Raw genomic sequence first — 17,881 nt, forward strand, 5'->3', positions numbered from 1 at the left:
TGTAATGCTGTGAACAGAGCTTAATGAGTCATTCTGTTGGGAAGTTTGAAAGACCAGGAGGCTGAGAGAAATGCAGACAGTGGAAGCTAGACTCGTAAGGTTTCAAGAGGAAACATAGAACTTCTCAGGAACTGAGATAGGGGCAGTGTGCGTGATATTCTGGCAAAGAAACTGAGTTCATTCTACCTGTATCCCGAGAACTTGAGAAAAGTTAAATTTATAAGTAATGGCAGAGGAAGTTTCAAGCCAGAACAGCATTGAAGTTGCGGTATGGTTTCTTTTGGCTGCTATGATTCTAATCTATGATTAAAGAGAGCAACATTCAGAGAAGAAAGATACAAAAAAACATGTATAGTTTGTCACAGAAAGAAATATAAATAAGTTTAAAGAACCTGCCACAGAAACCTCAGTGGCTTTAGCTATAATTGTTAAAGAGACCATCACCACTAAAGATAAGCCAACTGCTTTGTACTGGAACAATAAGAAGGATGCTCTCAGGGTAAGTCTCAACCCACTGAAGGATCAAACTATTAAAAATGCATATTCTTTTGAAAAAAAAAATGGCCTGAAGGGAGAGTGAAAGAGTTCCTTGTTCTCTGAGGCAGGAATACAGAGACTGTAACAGCTGTGTCTCAATGGATGCCAGTCCAATAGCAGAAGTTGGTAACATCTCCCACATGGTGCTGGTTCTGGAAGAATTTTAAAATATGCAAGGTTAAAGGTTCATGAAGTCTCCCACCATGGTTCCAGAGAGCCACTGCAGCTAACTGTGTGAGATAGGGTCAAAGTCCTTGCTAGAAAGCCCTGTGAGGCCACTGGTTGAAGCTATGAAGGTGAACTGTGAGTCGCAATGGAAACCTCAGGACATTGGAAATACCAGGACGCTGGGACATTCACCAAGGAAGGTTGTGGGCTCAGGGGCAGAGCCTGTCCAGGAGAGAGGTTATAGCAGCACAGCTGTACGCGTGTGTTGGTGGCCAAATGGCAGCAGCAGCCAGCTCTGGAGTGTGACGCTGATGAGACACCGTCCAGCAGGGCTGTGCCATTTCTTTGGCGGGGCCAAGAAGTCTTTCAGCAACCTCCTGCAGAGCCTGTTGTCTGACAGTTTGCACTATTGTTATCTTGTCCTTGAAATTATTATAAGTTTATTACTGCTTACTTTTGCTTTCATGTTCCCCTTCTCAGTAGTAATAGGGGAATCCAATTCAGATGTGTTTATACAGTCACCAATGATTAAATAGGAAAAGAATGTTTCTGCAGAAATTTCTGAGGCCTTAATGTTTAAACAGATTATGAATCCTGAAACTACGACTAATTTGAATGAACAGTTTCTTAACACCAGAAATGTATATTTCACCTAATGAGACATGTTCCTCGCAATGCTGTCTCATGCCTTACCAATTCTCAAGAAACATTACTTACTGCCAGGCATGGTGGCTCACACCTTTAATCCCAGCACTCAGGAGGCAGAGGTAGGAGGATCACCACAAGTTCAAGGCCACCCTGAGAATACATAGTGAATTCCAGGTCAGCCTGAGCTAGAGTGAGACCCTACCTCTAAAAAAATAATAATAATTAATAAATAAATAAAAAAGAAGCATTACTTATGATTACAAGAATTAATGGGTACATTTCCTGAACCTACAGATGACTTACTAGAAAAGGAGCTTGAAATGCGAAGGAACAAAAGCAAACATCTTTCAAATAATTGGGCTGGGCCCACACAAGGAAGTAAACAAAATATTTAACAATAGAGTTTGGTGGGCCCCTAAAGGAAAGACATCAGTTCAAAACACTAGTTGGAAATATCAACCTTTACCATATATAGGGACATACATTAATGGAGTAAGGATGGTCTGAAAAGATGGAAAAGAATTAAATATCAAAATCTTCCTTTTATGGAAACACTTGCAATGTCAGGACCAGACTGTACAATGGAACAACAAAGAAAGGTCATAGAGAGACAAATCAGTACTAGATTAGAAATAGAGAAACGTACTATTATTCAGGCCACAAGATAATATTATGTAGAGAGTGCCTAACATAGCCCTTTCTGAGGTAAGAAATGTCTATCAACTTATAACTTCAAGAGCTGCCTGCCAGGACTCTTGGATAGTTTCTATGAGCCTGGGTCAGATATTAACCAGCTTACAATCTTTGACTTTCTTGTTTAAGATGTTATCAGAATGTCTATGGGGCAAGAGGTTCATGAGTTAAGCAGAAGCAGGGGAAACCAAGGGAAAAGAGGAATATTGTGCAAGATTTCTTAGAGAATAGAAGCTACATGAATAGGTTGCTATGTCTTGCTTGCAAAAAAAAAAAAAAAGTATTGTGAAAGTATAAAGAAACAGAGTATTGTTCTGCGTCCAGTATGTTTCACCTGCATCACTGGTCCACATCACTTCCTCACAACGCCGACTCACACATACACATCTTTCAAGTTCTACAACCCTGCTGAGGCTGCTGGACCTCAGCATATGTGGAGCTGTCTAAGCCTTTTGGAGCCCAGACGATTTCATCATGAGTTCCAGATACTGGACGTGGAGCTGCAGAATTTGGTGTTTGTCCTGCTGGGTTTCCATCTTGTTTTGGTCTGAACTTTCCTTGATATACCCCTTTTCCTCTTTTTGGAATGGGAATGTGTCCCAGTATATGTTAGAAATATGCGATTTCCATTTTGATTTTACAGGGCTCATAGTTAAGAGACTGCCTCGAGTCTCAAGTGAGTCTTTTGACTTTTGACAGTGTTTGAACCAGTAAAGACCACAGGGACTTTTAAACTTGGACTAAATGCATTTTGCATCATGATATGGCCAAGGGGCCTGTGGTGACTTGAACTGGATGTCCCCACCACCCATAAAATCTTGTATTTTGAATGTTTGGTTCCCAGCTGATGGCAGTTTGAGAGGGGAACCCCTGCTGGGGCAGGCTGATACAGCCAGCTCCTCCTTGCTGGAGTTCAGCTCACTCTCCTGCTGCTGTTGTCCACCTGCTGTGGAAAAAGTGATGCCCAGCCTCTGTTCATGCCATGCTTTCCCCTGCCTCATGAAGCTTCTCCTCAAGACTGTAAGCCAAATAAAAACTTTCCTCTTACCAGCAGCTTTTGCCCAGAAGTTTTCTCCTGACAACAAGAAGCTGTTTTGTCTTAGCAACAGGGTCTAAAGGGGCTAGGGGCAGAGAGTACTGCAGTTTGAATGTAAAAATCCCCCATTCCCATGGGTTCATATATTTGAACACTTAGTCCCCAGATAGTGGTGTTCTTTCTGGAAGGTTGTGGAAGCTTTAGGAGGTAGGGCCTTGCTAGAGGAAGTGTGTCAGTGGAGGACAGGCCTTAAGGTTGCGACAGAGCCTCACATGCCTCTCTCTCTCTCTCTCTCCTGCTGATATGATGGTGTGATGCCAGCTTCCTGCTCTGTCCGTGCCTTACCTGCCGTGATGGACTCTACATCAGGAGCTATAAACTGAATTAAACCCCCTTTCTTCTGTAAGTTGCTTCAGCGATTTTGTCCCAGCAATGAGAAATGAACTGTTCTATCTCCCCTTGAGTCTGGGCTAGCCTTATGACATGCTTTCACCCACATAGTGCAAAATATAGTTAATGAAATGCCAATCCAGTGTGACTTCACCCAGCCTAAGCTTGCAAGTGCTGCTTTGTTTTCCTGAGCCCCTGAGTCACTGTATAAGAAACCTAGCTCTCCGGCTTGAATGGGAGACAGAAAAAAGAAGTAGAGAGAGAGGAGGAGGGAGAGAAAGAGAGAGAGAGAGAGAGAGAGAGAGAGAACCCAATACTGCTAGAGATCACTAGCAAGACTAATGGAAGAGCTGATCCTAGGCCAGATGATAAATGCATAAGCTAACAGTGGTGGTGCTTTAAGCTGAGAACCTCTGGGGTTGTTGGTTGCTCCCCAAGAGATAACAAACACTTGCAGGCTTGCTTTGTGGTCCTGCAGGACCGGCCCTGACTCGCCTCACAGCGCCCTCTGCTCTTGTCACCACAGTTTGTACAGATCTACCGACCCACAAAGAATCTCATTTCTCCACTCAGTGCAACAAACCTTGATTCTACTTCCCAAAGTACCTGACTGGTTTCTCCACAGCCCCCCCCACACACACACCTTGCACCCCATCCTCCCCACTGGTCCTCACCCAGTGGGGCGCCCTCCTGGCAGCTCTTGCTCTTTTTACCCGATTCTCACTGTCTATTTCATCCTATCCTTCTCACTGACCCGGCCTATCAGATCCAGCTCACACCCAGCTCAATCTCCTCTCTGTTATTGACCCCATTCTCATTTCACTCCTCTCTTTTTGGGGACTCTTTCCCATCACATGGGTCTCCCAAAGGTGGTTCTCCCTAAATGCTCTGCTCTCTGCTTCCCAAGATTGTTCTCTACTCATTCTTCAGAACTTGGGTTACCCCCAACCCCAAGGGAGGGAGATGTGGTATATTTATGGCAAAATGCCTACGTCTCAAGTGCACATAAATATCCATATAACCATGCCCAGACTAGACACCCAGCGTTCCCATCTACCACTGCCTGGATCAGGATAAGCAGACTTCCATCAGTCATTTCAGCTTCCTGGGTCCTTCTACAGCCAGTGACCCACCGCCAGGAATCATTACTCCATGTTTTTCCTCTTGTCTTTTCTTCTTTTGGTGTGGTTACCACTACCACCCTGCCCCCTGGCCAACAGAGTCTTACATATAACCCAGGCTCTCCTCACAAGCACAATGCTCCTGCCTCCTGAGCATGCCCATTCCTGTTCACCATCACCATGGTCAGTCCTGCTGGTTCTGTAATTCCACGCCAGCGGCTCCCATCAGTACTTTTTCTGGGACTGAGTTCTTTCACTCTACACGATGCCCTTGAGGTTCTTTCACAGCAGGTGTGTCAGTCATTGGCCTCTTTCTGGGGCTGAATATTATTCCAGTATGTGAACACACTTTAGTCACTCATCCATCCTCCTGTTTGCAGGTGTTCTGGGTTTGAGTTATTAGCACAACTATGAAAGGCATTTGTTCAATATATTTATTTACTTATTTGATGCACACAGAGAGAATATGGACATACCAGGGCTTCTTGCCACTGCAAATGTGCTCCAAATGCATGGGTTACTTTGTGCATTTGGCTTTACGTAGTTACTGGGGAATTGAACCTGGACTAAGTCTTTGTAAACAAATACCTTTAACTCCTGAGCCATCTCTCCAGTCCCATGATATTCATTTGCACATGTGTCCACACGCACGCATGTGTGTATGCACACACACATCTTGTATACACACGTTTGCATTTCTTTAGCACAAACTCGAAGGAGGTTCTTTCTGCCCCTGAGAATTCATGAGGTCCCCAAAGCCCCAGGCTGCTCTGCATTCCTATGGACAGCCTGCAAATTCCTGCTCCCCTCAAACCATCAACTGCCACCCTTGGTCATCCTGAGGCCCCACACTGCTCTGAACTGCCATGCGTCATGTGACCTAGGATACTGACTGCCATCTCATCGGCTGATGGGCCTTCAGGTTTGCCCCTTGGGAAGTGACCGTAGTGTTGCCTGGTCACTGGCAGTTGTGTGGCTTGTCATCTTATTACTGACCTGTGGAGCTCAGTTTTCACATGCTGCTCTGAGGGAAAGGCTCTTGAAATATCATCCTCCAACCTTACCTGCCACACACATAGGCAGCACACTCAGAATACACACCACACAGTCACACCCAGTGTCACACCCAGAATACACACATCACACCCAGAATACACACCACACACATCACAACCAGAATACACACGTCACACCCAAAATACACACCACACATGTCACACCCAGAATACACACCACGCACATCTCACCCAGAATACACACCATACACATCACACCCAGAATACCCACCACACACATGTCACACCCAGAAAACACCACACACGTCACACCCAGAATACACACCACACATGTCACACCCAGAAAACACACCACACACATCACACCTAGAATACATACCATGCACTCATCACACCCAAAATACACACCAAGCACACATCACACTCAGAATACACACCACCCATGTAACACTCAGAATACACATCATACCACCCAATCATGCACACTGTACACCATAGTCAAGTACACATTGCACCCACCAAACATACCGCACATTATACATATGTACCCACACATGCATACTATGTACCACAAATATGTCTGCACACCACACATACTACATGTATGTATGTGCACCTTGTGCACACATGGCAAATACTCATGCCATATGCAAAACACCCCTCTGTCAGAACTGCACATATAAACCACATACATATACACATGCAATAGACATACAGCATCCATCTACCATCCTTGCACACAAGTCATGCCACAGGCATGTAGCATGTCCACATGCATCATGAATATATTCAGCCTATATATGTACATTCCAGACAGTACACACATGGTAAATAGATATACACAAGTATATGCACCATGCATACATCACAGATACATGCCCACAAAGGCTCACAAATACATATGCCATAGACACACAGCACATATGCCCACCAAATTTATCCACAAAGGTGTACCACACATTCATATCCACACCACAAGTAAGCAGTACCTATGCATACATCCCCTCCGCGCATAGCATAGCGGCCCTCTCCATATGCACACACCACAGTTAACATCCCCACACCTCCAGACACCATACACAGCATTCCAGGCACCCTCAACCCTCCTACACACCCAGTTACACACTCTCAAAGGATCGCATGCTTCCCCTGGCTAAGCTGCACTGTGACACTGGCCACCCCACTATGTTCTGTCCTCCTGTAGACTCAGTATGAGTCCAGAACACATCTGCCCGTGGATGGCTCATTCTGCACCTCTGGAAACAGGGTTAGGCACAAAGAAGGCCTCGATAATTCTTTTTTCACCCCATAAATACTTATCAACAGCCTAGAAGGAGCCTCATAATGTTGAAGATGCACCAGGGGCAGGATAGAACATCTCATTGTCTCAAGACTATCATTCTGGGGAGGGGGACCAGGAAAGGATCTGCTGACAAGTAAACAATGGAGCTAGGGGTATAGTTCCTTGAGAGAATGGTCACCCAGCATGCACAGAGCTCTAGGTTTGATCCCAACAACAGCAACACCACACACACACACACACACACACACACACACACACACACACACACATGTGCACACACATGCATACACACACACACACACACACACACACCACACAAAGTAATCCCACAGGCAGATAACATGTCAAGCATTGTTGACACCAGAGGGAGTGATGCTCTATAAAGTGGGTGGGCAGATTTCTCTGATGAGGCCATGCTAGGCATGTATTTTAAACGGAGGGAGGGACTCAGTGGCTGCCTGGGGCAAAGATAGCATGATAAACACACCCAGGAAGATTTAAGTGATAGAAATAAAGTGCAGGGTGGGGAGGGAGGCAGACAGCTACAAGGTGTGGGGAGCAGTTTATTAGGTAGGGTTGATTTTCAAATAGTTGCCGTCACAATCTCCTGTGGGGAAACTCACACACACACACGCACATATGCACACACACAAGCGTACACTCAGCTTTGTACAGCAACACCTGCCTTCGTTACACACGTGCTATTCTAATTTTTCTTCTCTTCCATACCATTTTGTCCTATTTCATATAATAAAAATGCTAATCTTATACACTAGGTTGATTTCATGACCTGTTAATAGATTTCTGTGTAAATGGCAAAGATTTTGGCTTCTCTTCCAACAGAAAAGCCAGTGGAGGGGTTTTGCATAGAGGAGTAATGCGACCTAAGCTGTGGTTAATTTTTTTAATTAAAAATGTATTTTTTAAAATATTTTAAGGGAGAGTTGCAAACAGACACAAAGGAGGGCTATTAGAATGCTTCACACGGTGCAGTTCTTCATTCAGCATCAATTACAACAGTGCCCTCTTCCTTCCCCCCATCCCCAGACACTTGTTCTGTTGAAGCCATTTCACCCAGATGCATCCATATACATTACTAGCAGATAACAACAATGTAATCTTCTTACCCAGAGAAAACAGCAGCCATTATTTTATACCTTCTTTCACCGGTTCATGATCCATTTTTCTCGATTGTCTCAAAATGCATTTTTACACCTGGTTGATTTGAAGCTGGCTGGGCATGAGGTCCATCTATTGCCCTCTGTGCCACTTGTTTTTCATCTTTCCTTCCCTCCTTCCTTCTCCCCTCATCCCCACAGATACTGAGGATTAAGCTACATAAAATAAAATGAACAGTTTGATGGGTTTGGGCCATCATAGAGGCCCACGTGACAACCACCCAAATCAAAAAATAGAGCGTTCGTCACCTCTGAAACGTCCGTCATGTGCCTCACGGCTCATCATCACCGCCAACCTCACCCAAAGGAAACCATCTCTGTGAGCCCTGCCTGAGCTTGAAAGCCCTAAAAACAGAATCTAAAGTTTGTTTGTCTGGGCTTGCCTGTGCAAATCACGTCTGAGGGATTTATCCCAGCTGTGTACATCACCGATTCATGTCTTTTCATCATTGCCTCGTATCTCGTTGTATGGATGGAGCGCAACGCCATTATCTGCTCTTGTGTTGATGGACAACTTTGTCAGTTCCCATTTGGGACTGCTAACAGTAATGCAGCCTTGAAAATTTTTGTACAAGTCTTGTTTTTATGTGTTTATATTTTTACATTTCTCGGATAAAACTTGGTTGTTTTTTAAGACTGGTTTTTCTTCAGGGTCCTGACTATTTTCAAGTATATTTTAAGAAGAGTCCACCTGTTTCTCTTAAGAAGAAGCTTGTTAGGATTTTGACTGGCTTTGCATTGGATGTATAAATTAGTTTGGAGACTATGACCATCTTAAAAATGGTGTTTCGTCCAATCTGTAAGCATAGTATATCTCTCCATTTAATTGGGTCTTCTTTGATTTTTGTTTTTAGCAAAGATTTGAGTTTTCATTATAGAGGCCTTTATATATTTTATTAAATTTACTGTATATTAATATTTTTCTATGTTGTTTTAAATAAATTTTTAAATTTATTTATTTATTATTTGCATGGGGGGGCTTCAAGGTTGGATCTCACTCTAGCCCAGGCTGACCTGAAATTCACTATGGAGTCTCAGGGTGGCCTCAAACTCACAGCAATCCTCCTACCTCTGCCTCCCAAGTGCTGGGATTACAGGTATGTGCCACCATGCCTGGATTAAATTATTTATTTATTTATTTGAATGAGAGAGACAGAAAGAAGGAGGGAGAGAGAGAGAGAGAGAAGCAAATGAACTCCAGGCGAATGCACCATCTTGTGCATCCGACTTATGTGGGTCCTGGGGAATTGAACCTGGGTTCTTTGGCTTTGGAGACAAGTGCCTTAACCTCTAAACTATCTCTCCACCCCTCTGTGTTATTTTAAATGATACTGTCATTAATTTTTTTCCTCTAATTTCATTTTTTTTGGTAATTTTTTTCTGAGAGAAAAAGGGCAAGAGTGAGAGAGAAAACTGGCATGCCAGGGCCTCTGGCCACTGCAGTCGAACTCCAGATACGTGTGCCTCCTTGTACACTTGTGTCACCTTGTGCCCCTAGTTTACTTGGGACGTGAAGAGTCGAACATGGTTCCTTAGGCTTCTCAGGCAAGTGTCTTAACCACTCAGCCATCTCTCTAGCCCTTTTCCTCTAACTGTTAATACATAGACATATAACTTGGTTTTGTATCTTTGACCTCCTATCCTAAAATCTTGCTAAATTCACATGCTGACTGTAGGAATGTTTACATAAAAGCATTCAAATATTCTATTTACAATCACGTCATCTTTTTAAATTTTTTTGTTTTATGTTTATTTATTTATTTGAAAGTGACAGAGAAAGAGGCAGAGAGAGAGTGAGAGAGAATGGGCATGCCAGGGCCTCCAGCCACTGCAAACTATCTCCAGATGCGTGTGCCCCCTTGTGCATCTGGCTAACGTGGGTCCTGGGGAATCGAGCCTGGAACCGGGGTCCTCAGGCTTCACAGGCAAGCGTTTAACCGCTAAGCCATCTCTCCAGCCCAATCACATCATCTTTAAATGAAAAAAATTTGTTCTTCCATTTCCAATTTTTTGTAGTTTTAATTTCTTTTTCTTTACTTATTGCACTGCCCTTTGTGCATTGGTTGAATAGAAGTGGGTATCCTTGCCTTCTTCCTAGTTTTAGAGAAAAAGCATTTTAGTATGTCACCCAAAACTTTGATTTAACCTTGAGATTTTCATAGATTCCTTTTATTAAATTGAGTTTTTTTGTAGTGGGGAGCTGGGGAGTAGTAATTCTGTCATAAATGGTGGTTATATTTTGCCAAATGCATTTCCTGCACTTCTTACAATGATCACTTTTTTTCTTCCTTATCTCATCACATGGTCAGTTAAAAGTTTTATAACAGTACTGGAGATCAAAGTCAAGGCCTTACAGATGGTCGGCCTGCTCTCTACCACTGGGCTAAACCTCTAATCATGTGAATTCATTTCTGAATTTCTAGCTGGCCTTATATTTTGAAATGACCTCACTTGTTGATATATTGTCCTTTCAGATCTTACTGGATTATATTACATGGGCTTTGGGAGTGGTTGGAGCGTTGTCCTTCAGTTCATGGAAGACGTTATTCTCATAAAGTTTCCTTGTCAGGTTTGGTCTTGGTGTGCAGACCTCTTGAAAGGAGTGGGAAGACATTTCCTCATTACCTGTACTTGTGTGTACATGATGATTTCTTCCTTAAAAGCTTGAAGGAATTCACCAGTAAGCTATTTTGTTTGTGCTAAAAGTTAATTTTAGATCCAATTTTTGTAATAAATATAATGTGATTAAGATTTTTCTATTGAGATGGGGAGGTAATATGATGAAGAATGGAATTTCAAAGGGGAAAGTGCGGGGGTGAGGTATTACCATGGGATATATTTAAAATTATGGAAAATGTTAATAAAAATTGTGAAAATAAATAAATAAATAAACATTAAAAAAAAGATTTTTCTAGTTTCCTGAGATGGGTTGTATTTTTTTGAAGGAATTTCTCTATTTCACCCAAGTTCTCAAATTGATTGGTGCATTTTTTTTTTTTTTTTTTTTTTTTTTTGGTGGTAGTAGAATTCTTTTTTTTTAAATTTTTATTTTTTAAATTTTTTAAAATTTATTAATTAATTTTTTAACTCATTAGTTTTGTACTCAGCGAATACAGTCAAGGTGGTAGCACTGTTAGGCTCATCCATGTCCTACCCCCTCCCTCTTGGCCCCTCCTTGTTCAGGTATATGGGTCATGCATTGTGGAGTTAGTCCACAGTTATGAGTAGGAGAAAGGTCTCTGCATATCATGATCCAACTTAAGGCTCTGACATTTTTAAGAGAGAAAGAGGCAGACAGAAACAGAAAAAGAGAGGGAGAGAAAGGGTACACCAGGGCCTCTAGTCACTGCAAATGAACTTCAGATACATGCACCACCATGTGCATCTGGCTTACATAGGTCCTGGGGAGTCGAACCTGGTTCCTCAGGCTTGCAGGCAAGCATCTTACCCACCAAGGCATCTCTCTAGCTCTTGATGCAAAATTTTTATACCATTACCTCACCACCCTAACTTGTGCATGGAATCCGTGGTGATAACAACTCCCTGGTTTTTGGAACCCCCCCCCTTTCTCCCTTACCAGTTTGGCTATGCTTCATCAGTTTTATTAATCTTTCCAAAGCATCAATTTTTGCTAGTTGGTCATTCTTATTAATTTTCTGTATTGCTTTCCATTGTCTATTTCATGGATTTCTGCTTTTAGCTTTAATATTTCCATACTTCTACTTGGCATTTTTTTCTGGCCTCTTCAAGTGGATTTTAAAACCTTTCTTCTTTTTTATTATGAACATTTAGACCATAAATTTCCCTTAGAACACTGAATAGCTTCATTTGCAATATTTTGTATATTCTGTTTTCATTTAAATTCCATACAAAATACTTTTTAATTATTTGTATGGTCAATGGAATATTTGAAACTATACTGCCTGACTTCCAAGCATTCACAAATTTTCTAAAATCTTACTTTATTGATGTATTAATAGAATTATGTGACATTCAAAGGATATACTCTGTGAGATTTTGCTTTTTAAATATTTTTATTTGTTGATTTTCAAGCAGAGAGAGAGAGTGAGGAAGAAGGAGAGAGACAAATGAGGAGAATAGGCCTATAGGGCAGTGAGTCACTACAAACGAACTCCACATGTGAGCACTACTCTGTGTATCTGGCTTTATGTGAGTACCAGGGACTCAAACCCAGGTCATTAGGCTTTGCAGGCAAGAGCCCATCTCTACAGCCCTGAGATTTTATTTTATTTTAATGTTTTTTAAAATATGTTTATTTGTGACAGAGAGGGAGAGTGAGAGAGCAAGAAAGAGAGAGAGAGAGAGAGAATAGGAGTATGGGGCTTCCAGCTGCTGCAAATGAACTCCAGATGCATGTGCCACCTTGTACATCTAGCTTATTTGGGTCCTGGGGAATTGAACATGATTCCCTTGGCTTTGCAGGCAAGTGCCTTAACAGCTAAGGGACCCCTCCAGCCTGAGATTTTATTTTTTAACCTTTAAGAGTTTTCCCCTTTTTCTAGCAGGTAGTCTTGGTATTCATTGAAAATAAAATATCGCCAATAGTGTTCTAGAAACATCAGCTATGTCAGGCTATGGAACAGCATCATTCAAATCCTTCATTGATGTTTTGTCTATTAGGGGTGTTTACACCTCTAAGTCTGACGACTCGTTTGTCTATCTCTTTTTGTACATTGTTATATTTGTATGTGTACATGTATGCATATATGTGCATGGGTATGCAAATATAGTGAGCCTGTGGAGGTCAGAGGAAAATCTCATGATATTTCTTAGGTATTTTTTATTTTTATTTATTCATTTGCAATATATATATAGAGAGAATGGATGCCCCAGGGCCTCTAGCCACTGCAAACAAACCCAAACACACGCACTACCATGTGTATCTGGCTTACGTGGGTGCTGGGACATCAAACCTGGGTCCTTAGGCTTTGCAGGCAAGGGTCTTAACCACCAAGCCACCTCTCCAATGGAACCTCATGATATTGTCTCCTCTTCTTCTGTCTTTTTGAGACAAGACCTCTCCTGTTGTTTTTGCTACTGACAAGGCCACTGTTGCTGGTGCATGAGCTTCTAGACTCTCTTGGCTTCATTTCCCATTGCCATAGGTGCCCTGGGATTACAGACTTCTGTGCCACTTTGCATCTGGCTTTCTGTGGGTGCTGGGGATAAAAGTCAGGTCAACAACCTTATCAGAGAGAAGGGCCTTTAACCACTGAGCCGCCTCCCCAGCCCATGTTTGTCTATTTCGCAATGTATTTCTGTCAGTTATTTTCTTCATGTTATCTTTAAGTTGTGCTATTAGATGCATATAAATTTAAGGCTAGAATGTCTTTTAACAAGTTCACCCTTTCATCAAAATGAAATGAAGGTTGAGGTCTGTAGCTCAGTGGCAGTTTTCTCGTTGGAGAAAAAAGGTCACTGTCTGTGCTCACCATGAAGACTCTACTTGGCCAGCCACCACTGGACACAACCTTCTGATGCCCCGTGTTTGTGTTGGGCTCTCCCCACCTATAACTTGGCCACGGTTGTCTATACTAAATAGTGCTTCTTATAAGTAGACTATAGCCAGATCTTGATTTAATTAATCCACTTTGACAACATCCATTTTTTGAGAGTTGAGTTCATCTAGACTTGTAAAACTGAGAGTCTCTTGGGCCAGAAACCAATTTCAAATCCCCCTAACTCACTTAAAAAGCTGGTGTGGTCACATGCATCTATAACCCCCGAATGGAATGGGGTCCAGAGGATCTCTGGGCTTGCTGATGGACAGCAGCTCTGGGTTAGAAGAGAGAATCTTTCTCAAGGAAAGAAATGTGAGGAAGAGAGATGAAAGATGTTCTCCTCTGGCCTCCACATGCACACATACGCATGCACCACACCCCCACAAATACTCCACACAGGCACAAACACGTGCAAGGAAAAAAAAAAAAACCCATTTGGTTAAATTGAATTCTATCAGCATTTGCTATTTGTCCCAATACTTGTCACCCTATTATCTATTACCCACTTTCTTTTTGGATTAATTATGCTTCAATGTTCCACTTTATCTCTCTCCACTGATATTTTTAGGAATGCCTCTTCAGGTTAATTTTTTACAGCTGCTCTGGGTTATAATATGCACCCTCCATTTAACATATTTTGCCTTCAGATCATTTTGTACTGCTTTACATTGTAAAACTCTTGCTGCTACATAATGTGTCCTTGCTGTTACATGTTTTACATCCACATAAGAAATGAACCACACAAAACATCATTATAACTTCTACAATAGCCAATAGTCTGCCAAAAATTAAAATGTATTTACATGCATAAATATAGCTTTTTATTTCCCTTGAGTTTATACTAACTCTGGGTAATATATTAGTTTGCTTTCTAGTCACTGTGGCCAAATACCCAAGAGAAACAACATAAGAGAAGGAATACTTTCACTCACAATTCTAGAAGGGAAACAGTCCATGGCCTGATGCTCTTGGCCAAATAGCAGGAGCCTAGAGCAGAAGAACTTGCAAGGACTGGAAAGAGGGTGAGACAGAAAGGAATCAGAGACACGATGCCCCCAGTGACCCCCCCCCCCCCCGTGATCTACTTCCCCCAGCAGGACCTCATGTTACAGTGACTTTCTTGTCATTGGGACAAAACACTGACCAGAAGCAAATGATGGGAGAAAAGAGTTTATTCCAGATTTACAGTTTCTAAGGGGGAGTGTTATCTGGTGCAAAATCCCTCCCAGCCTGAAACACTTTCTTCAATATTTCTTGTGGGGAAGTTCTGCAGGATAAAAAGTTCTCATATTTTATTATCAGAAAATGTGTCTCACTTCCAAATTTGGAGGCATTTTTTACTCAGACATAAAATTCTCAATTAAAAATTTGATGTTTGTACTCTTAACCCTTGAATAATATTATTCCATTGTATACCATCCTCTTTTTTATGAGAAGTCACCCATTCTCATGGTAATTTCTCTTCATGTGTTATGTTTCTCTTAATCGGTGGCCTTAAAGATTTTCTCTTTTTCTTTGGTTTTCTACAGTTTGACTGTACTATGTCTAGGAATGGTTTTGTTTGAAATTCTACTGGTTGAAGAATATGAATATTCTTATATTTATGGGTTAAGCACAGGACGCACCATAGACACAAAACCAGTTTTTGAATTGTCACGTTAGTCCTTGCTCGGTTGCGCAGCCTTGGGTCCTGCTTCAATGGCTTTTTGTCCCCTCTTGATTATAGGGCACCAGATTCCTGCTTCATCTCGTGTTCTGTAATTCTTAATTGTATTTCTGACATTGTGCAGGAGAGAACCAAAGTGCCTAATTACCCACTGAGGTGGGAGGCTGAGTCAGCGTAACCGCTGGTTGAGTTGAAGATTGAGATGCAGCGCAACTCGCAGGAAAACTAGTTCATCAGACTTTCTCATGCTTGGAGGATTAGCCCAGGACTTCCTGTCCCCGGGCTTTGGATCTGAGGACATGTGACCTTTCTCTGTGTGTCAGCACCTGAATGCCAAGCCCAGGACTTCTTGGGGAGTTCATTTCTCTTCCAGCTGCTTCCCAGCTCTGCGCTGCAGGAGAGTTCTCTGCACCCTGCTTCTCTGCTCCTGTTTCTTGTTCATCATTGCCTTGAACTTGATGCTTGTCCTGGAGGATACTGGGAGTGTTTCTCAAATAACCTGATGTGTTCTCAGTCATTGCCACACACAGGGACAACACTGGAAGGTGTGACTCTGCCATACCACCTTCGTGTGACTATTAACGTTATTGATTTTTTTTTTTTTTACCTTAAGCTAGGCATGGTACTACAAGCCTGTAATTTTAGCACTTGGCGGTGGGAGCAGGAGAATCCCTGGGGTTGCAGCTGAGTCAGAGAGCTCTGAGTTGAGCCAGAAACTCTGCCTCAAAATTTAAAGTGGGGACTTGGAGGCTAGAGAGATGGCTTAGCTTGTAAGAGTGCCAGTCACACAAGCATGATGGTCTATGACGGCCTGATTTCAATCTCCAGCACCCTTGTAAAGAGATGGGCATGACAGCACCCACCTGTAACCCAAGTCCTGGGGAGGGTGAAGACTGAAGAATTGCTGGGGCTCACTGGCCAGCCAGTCTGCATGAAAAAAATAATGGCAGCTCTGGGTTCAGTGAGAGACTCTATCTCAAGGAAGCAAAGTGGTAGAGCAATTGAGGACACGTGATGTTCTCCTCTGGTCTCCACGCATGAGCACTCAGGGCTCTCACATCTGTACACACATGCGCGTGCACACACACACACACACACACACACACAGTATACATACACGCTCTACACCACACATACTACACCCATGCATGTGCCAAAAAAGTAAGGTGGGGAGCAACTGGGAGACACATCTGCCCTCTGGCCTTCACATGAACAGATAGATACAGACATGTACACATGTAACTGCACACTCACCCACACCTGCACATACATGAACATGCATATACAGGCACATACACTATACACATATTCACATGCAAAAAAAAAAAAGACTTATTTTTCACTTCTGTATATAATAGGTTCGGATCTCTTCCTGACACTCTGACTGTCATAGGTCTCACTTATCCTTAAGTTTGCTTATGAATATGTGCCCCCAGCTCTGGGATGGATTGAAAAGTTATTAGGTAATTCATCTGGTTTGTTTTCATTCTTTTTTTTTTAATTTTTTGTTCATTTTTATTTATTTATTTAAGAGTGACAGAGACAGAAAGAGGCAGAGAGAGAGAGAGAGAGAATGGGCACACCAGGGCTTCCAGCCACTGCAAACAAATTCCAGATGCGTGCGCCCCCTTGTGCATCTGGCTAACATGGGTCCTGGAGAATCAAGCCTTGAACTGGGGTCCTTGGGCTTCACAGGCAAGCGCTTAACCGCTAAGCCATCTCTCCAGGCCTCGTTTTCATTCTTTAGGATCCAAGGCAGAGGGGTGGCCTCTCATAATTTTCTGCATCCTTACTGGGTGGGGGCAAACCGTCATCCTCATCAGGGACAGATGGCCTAATAAGTACTTATGAAGCAAGTGAAAGTCTCTACCACTGGGAAGCGCCCCAGCGCTCTGTCTGGGCGGGGGTGCTGCCTCCTTGAAGTCTTTCCTAATGTCCCCAGCAGCCCTGGGCACTCCTTCCTCTAGGCTCCTCTGTTCTTTGATCCTGCTAACATTAAAGTAACTTTTCTCACTGTATCATAATAGTTTACATGTCTGTCTTCTCTGCTGAACTTTGAATTTCTTGAGGGCAAGAACCTGGTAGTTCATAAGTTATGTATACACACGTAGAAATGCACACACACACACACACACACACACACACACACACACACATGTATGTGTGCTGTATATACATTACATATTCAGAGAGATAATGTAATGGCAGGGAGATCTATAGTCATATAGTAATTCAGAAAATGCAGGCACCTGCTGACACATGGATTTTTGCCTCGTGTGATCAGGTCCTGTGCCCCGGATGACGCACGGTCAATGTGAAGCCTATGTTTGGGGAGCTGATGCATAAGGAAAATAATAAACAAGGCTGGAAAGATGGCTCAGTGTTTAAAGTGCCTGCTGCCCACACATGAGGCCCTGCTCTCGGCTCCCCTGCACCCACGTGAGAGCCAGGTGTGGTGGTGTGCACCTTTAATTCAACTACTGGGAAAGCACAGACAAGAGGCTCCCTAGGGCTTTCTGGTTAACCAGTCTAGCCAAATCAGGGAGCTCTAGGTTCAGGCTGACACACTGTCTCAAAGAAAAAGATGGAGAGCACAAGTCAGA

The sequence above is a fragment of the Jaculus jaculus genome, chromosome 9 (genome assembly GCF_020740685.1).
Source record: "Jaculus jaculus isolate mJacJac1 chromosome 9, mJacJac1.mat.Y.cur, whole genome shotgun sequence".
Classification (NCBI taxonomy): domain Eukaryota; kingdom Metazoa; phylum Chordata; class Mammalia; order Rodentia; family Dipodidae; genus Jaculus; species Jaculus jaculus.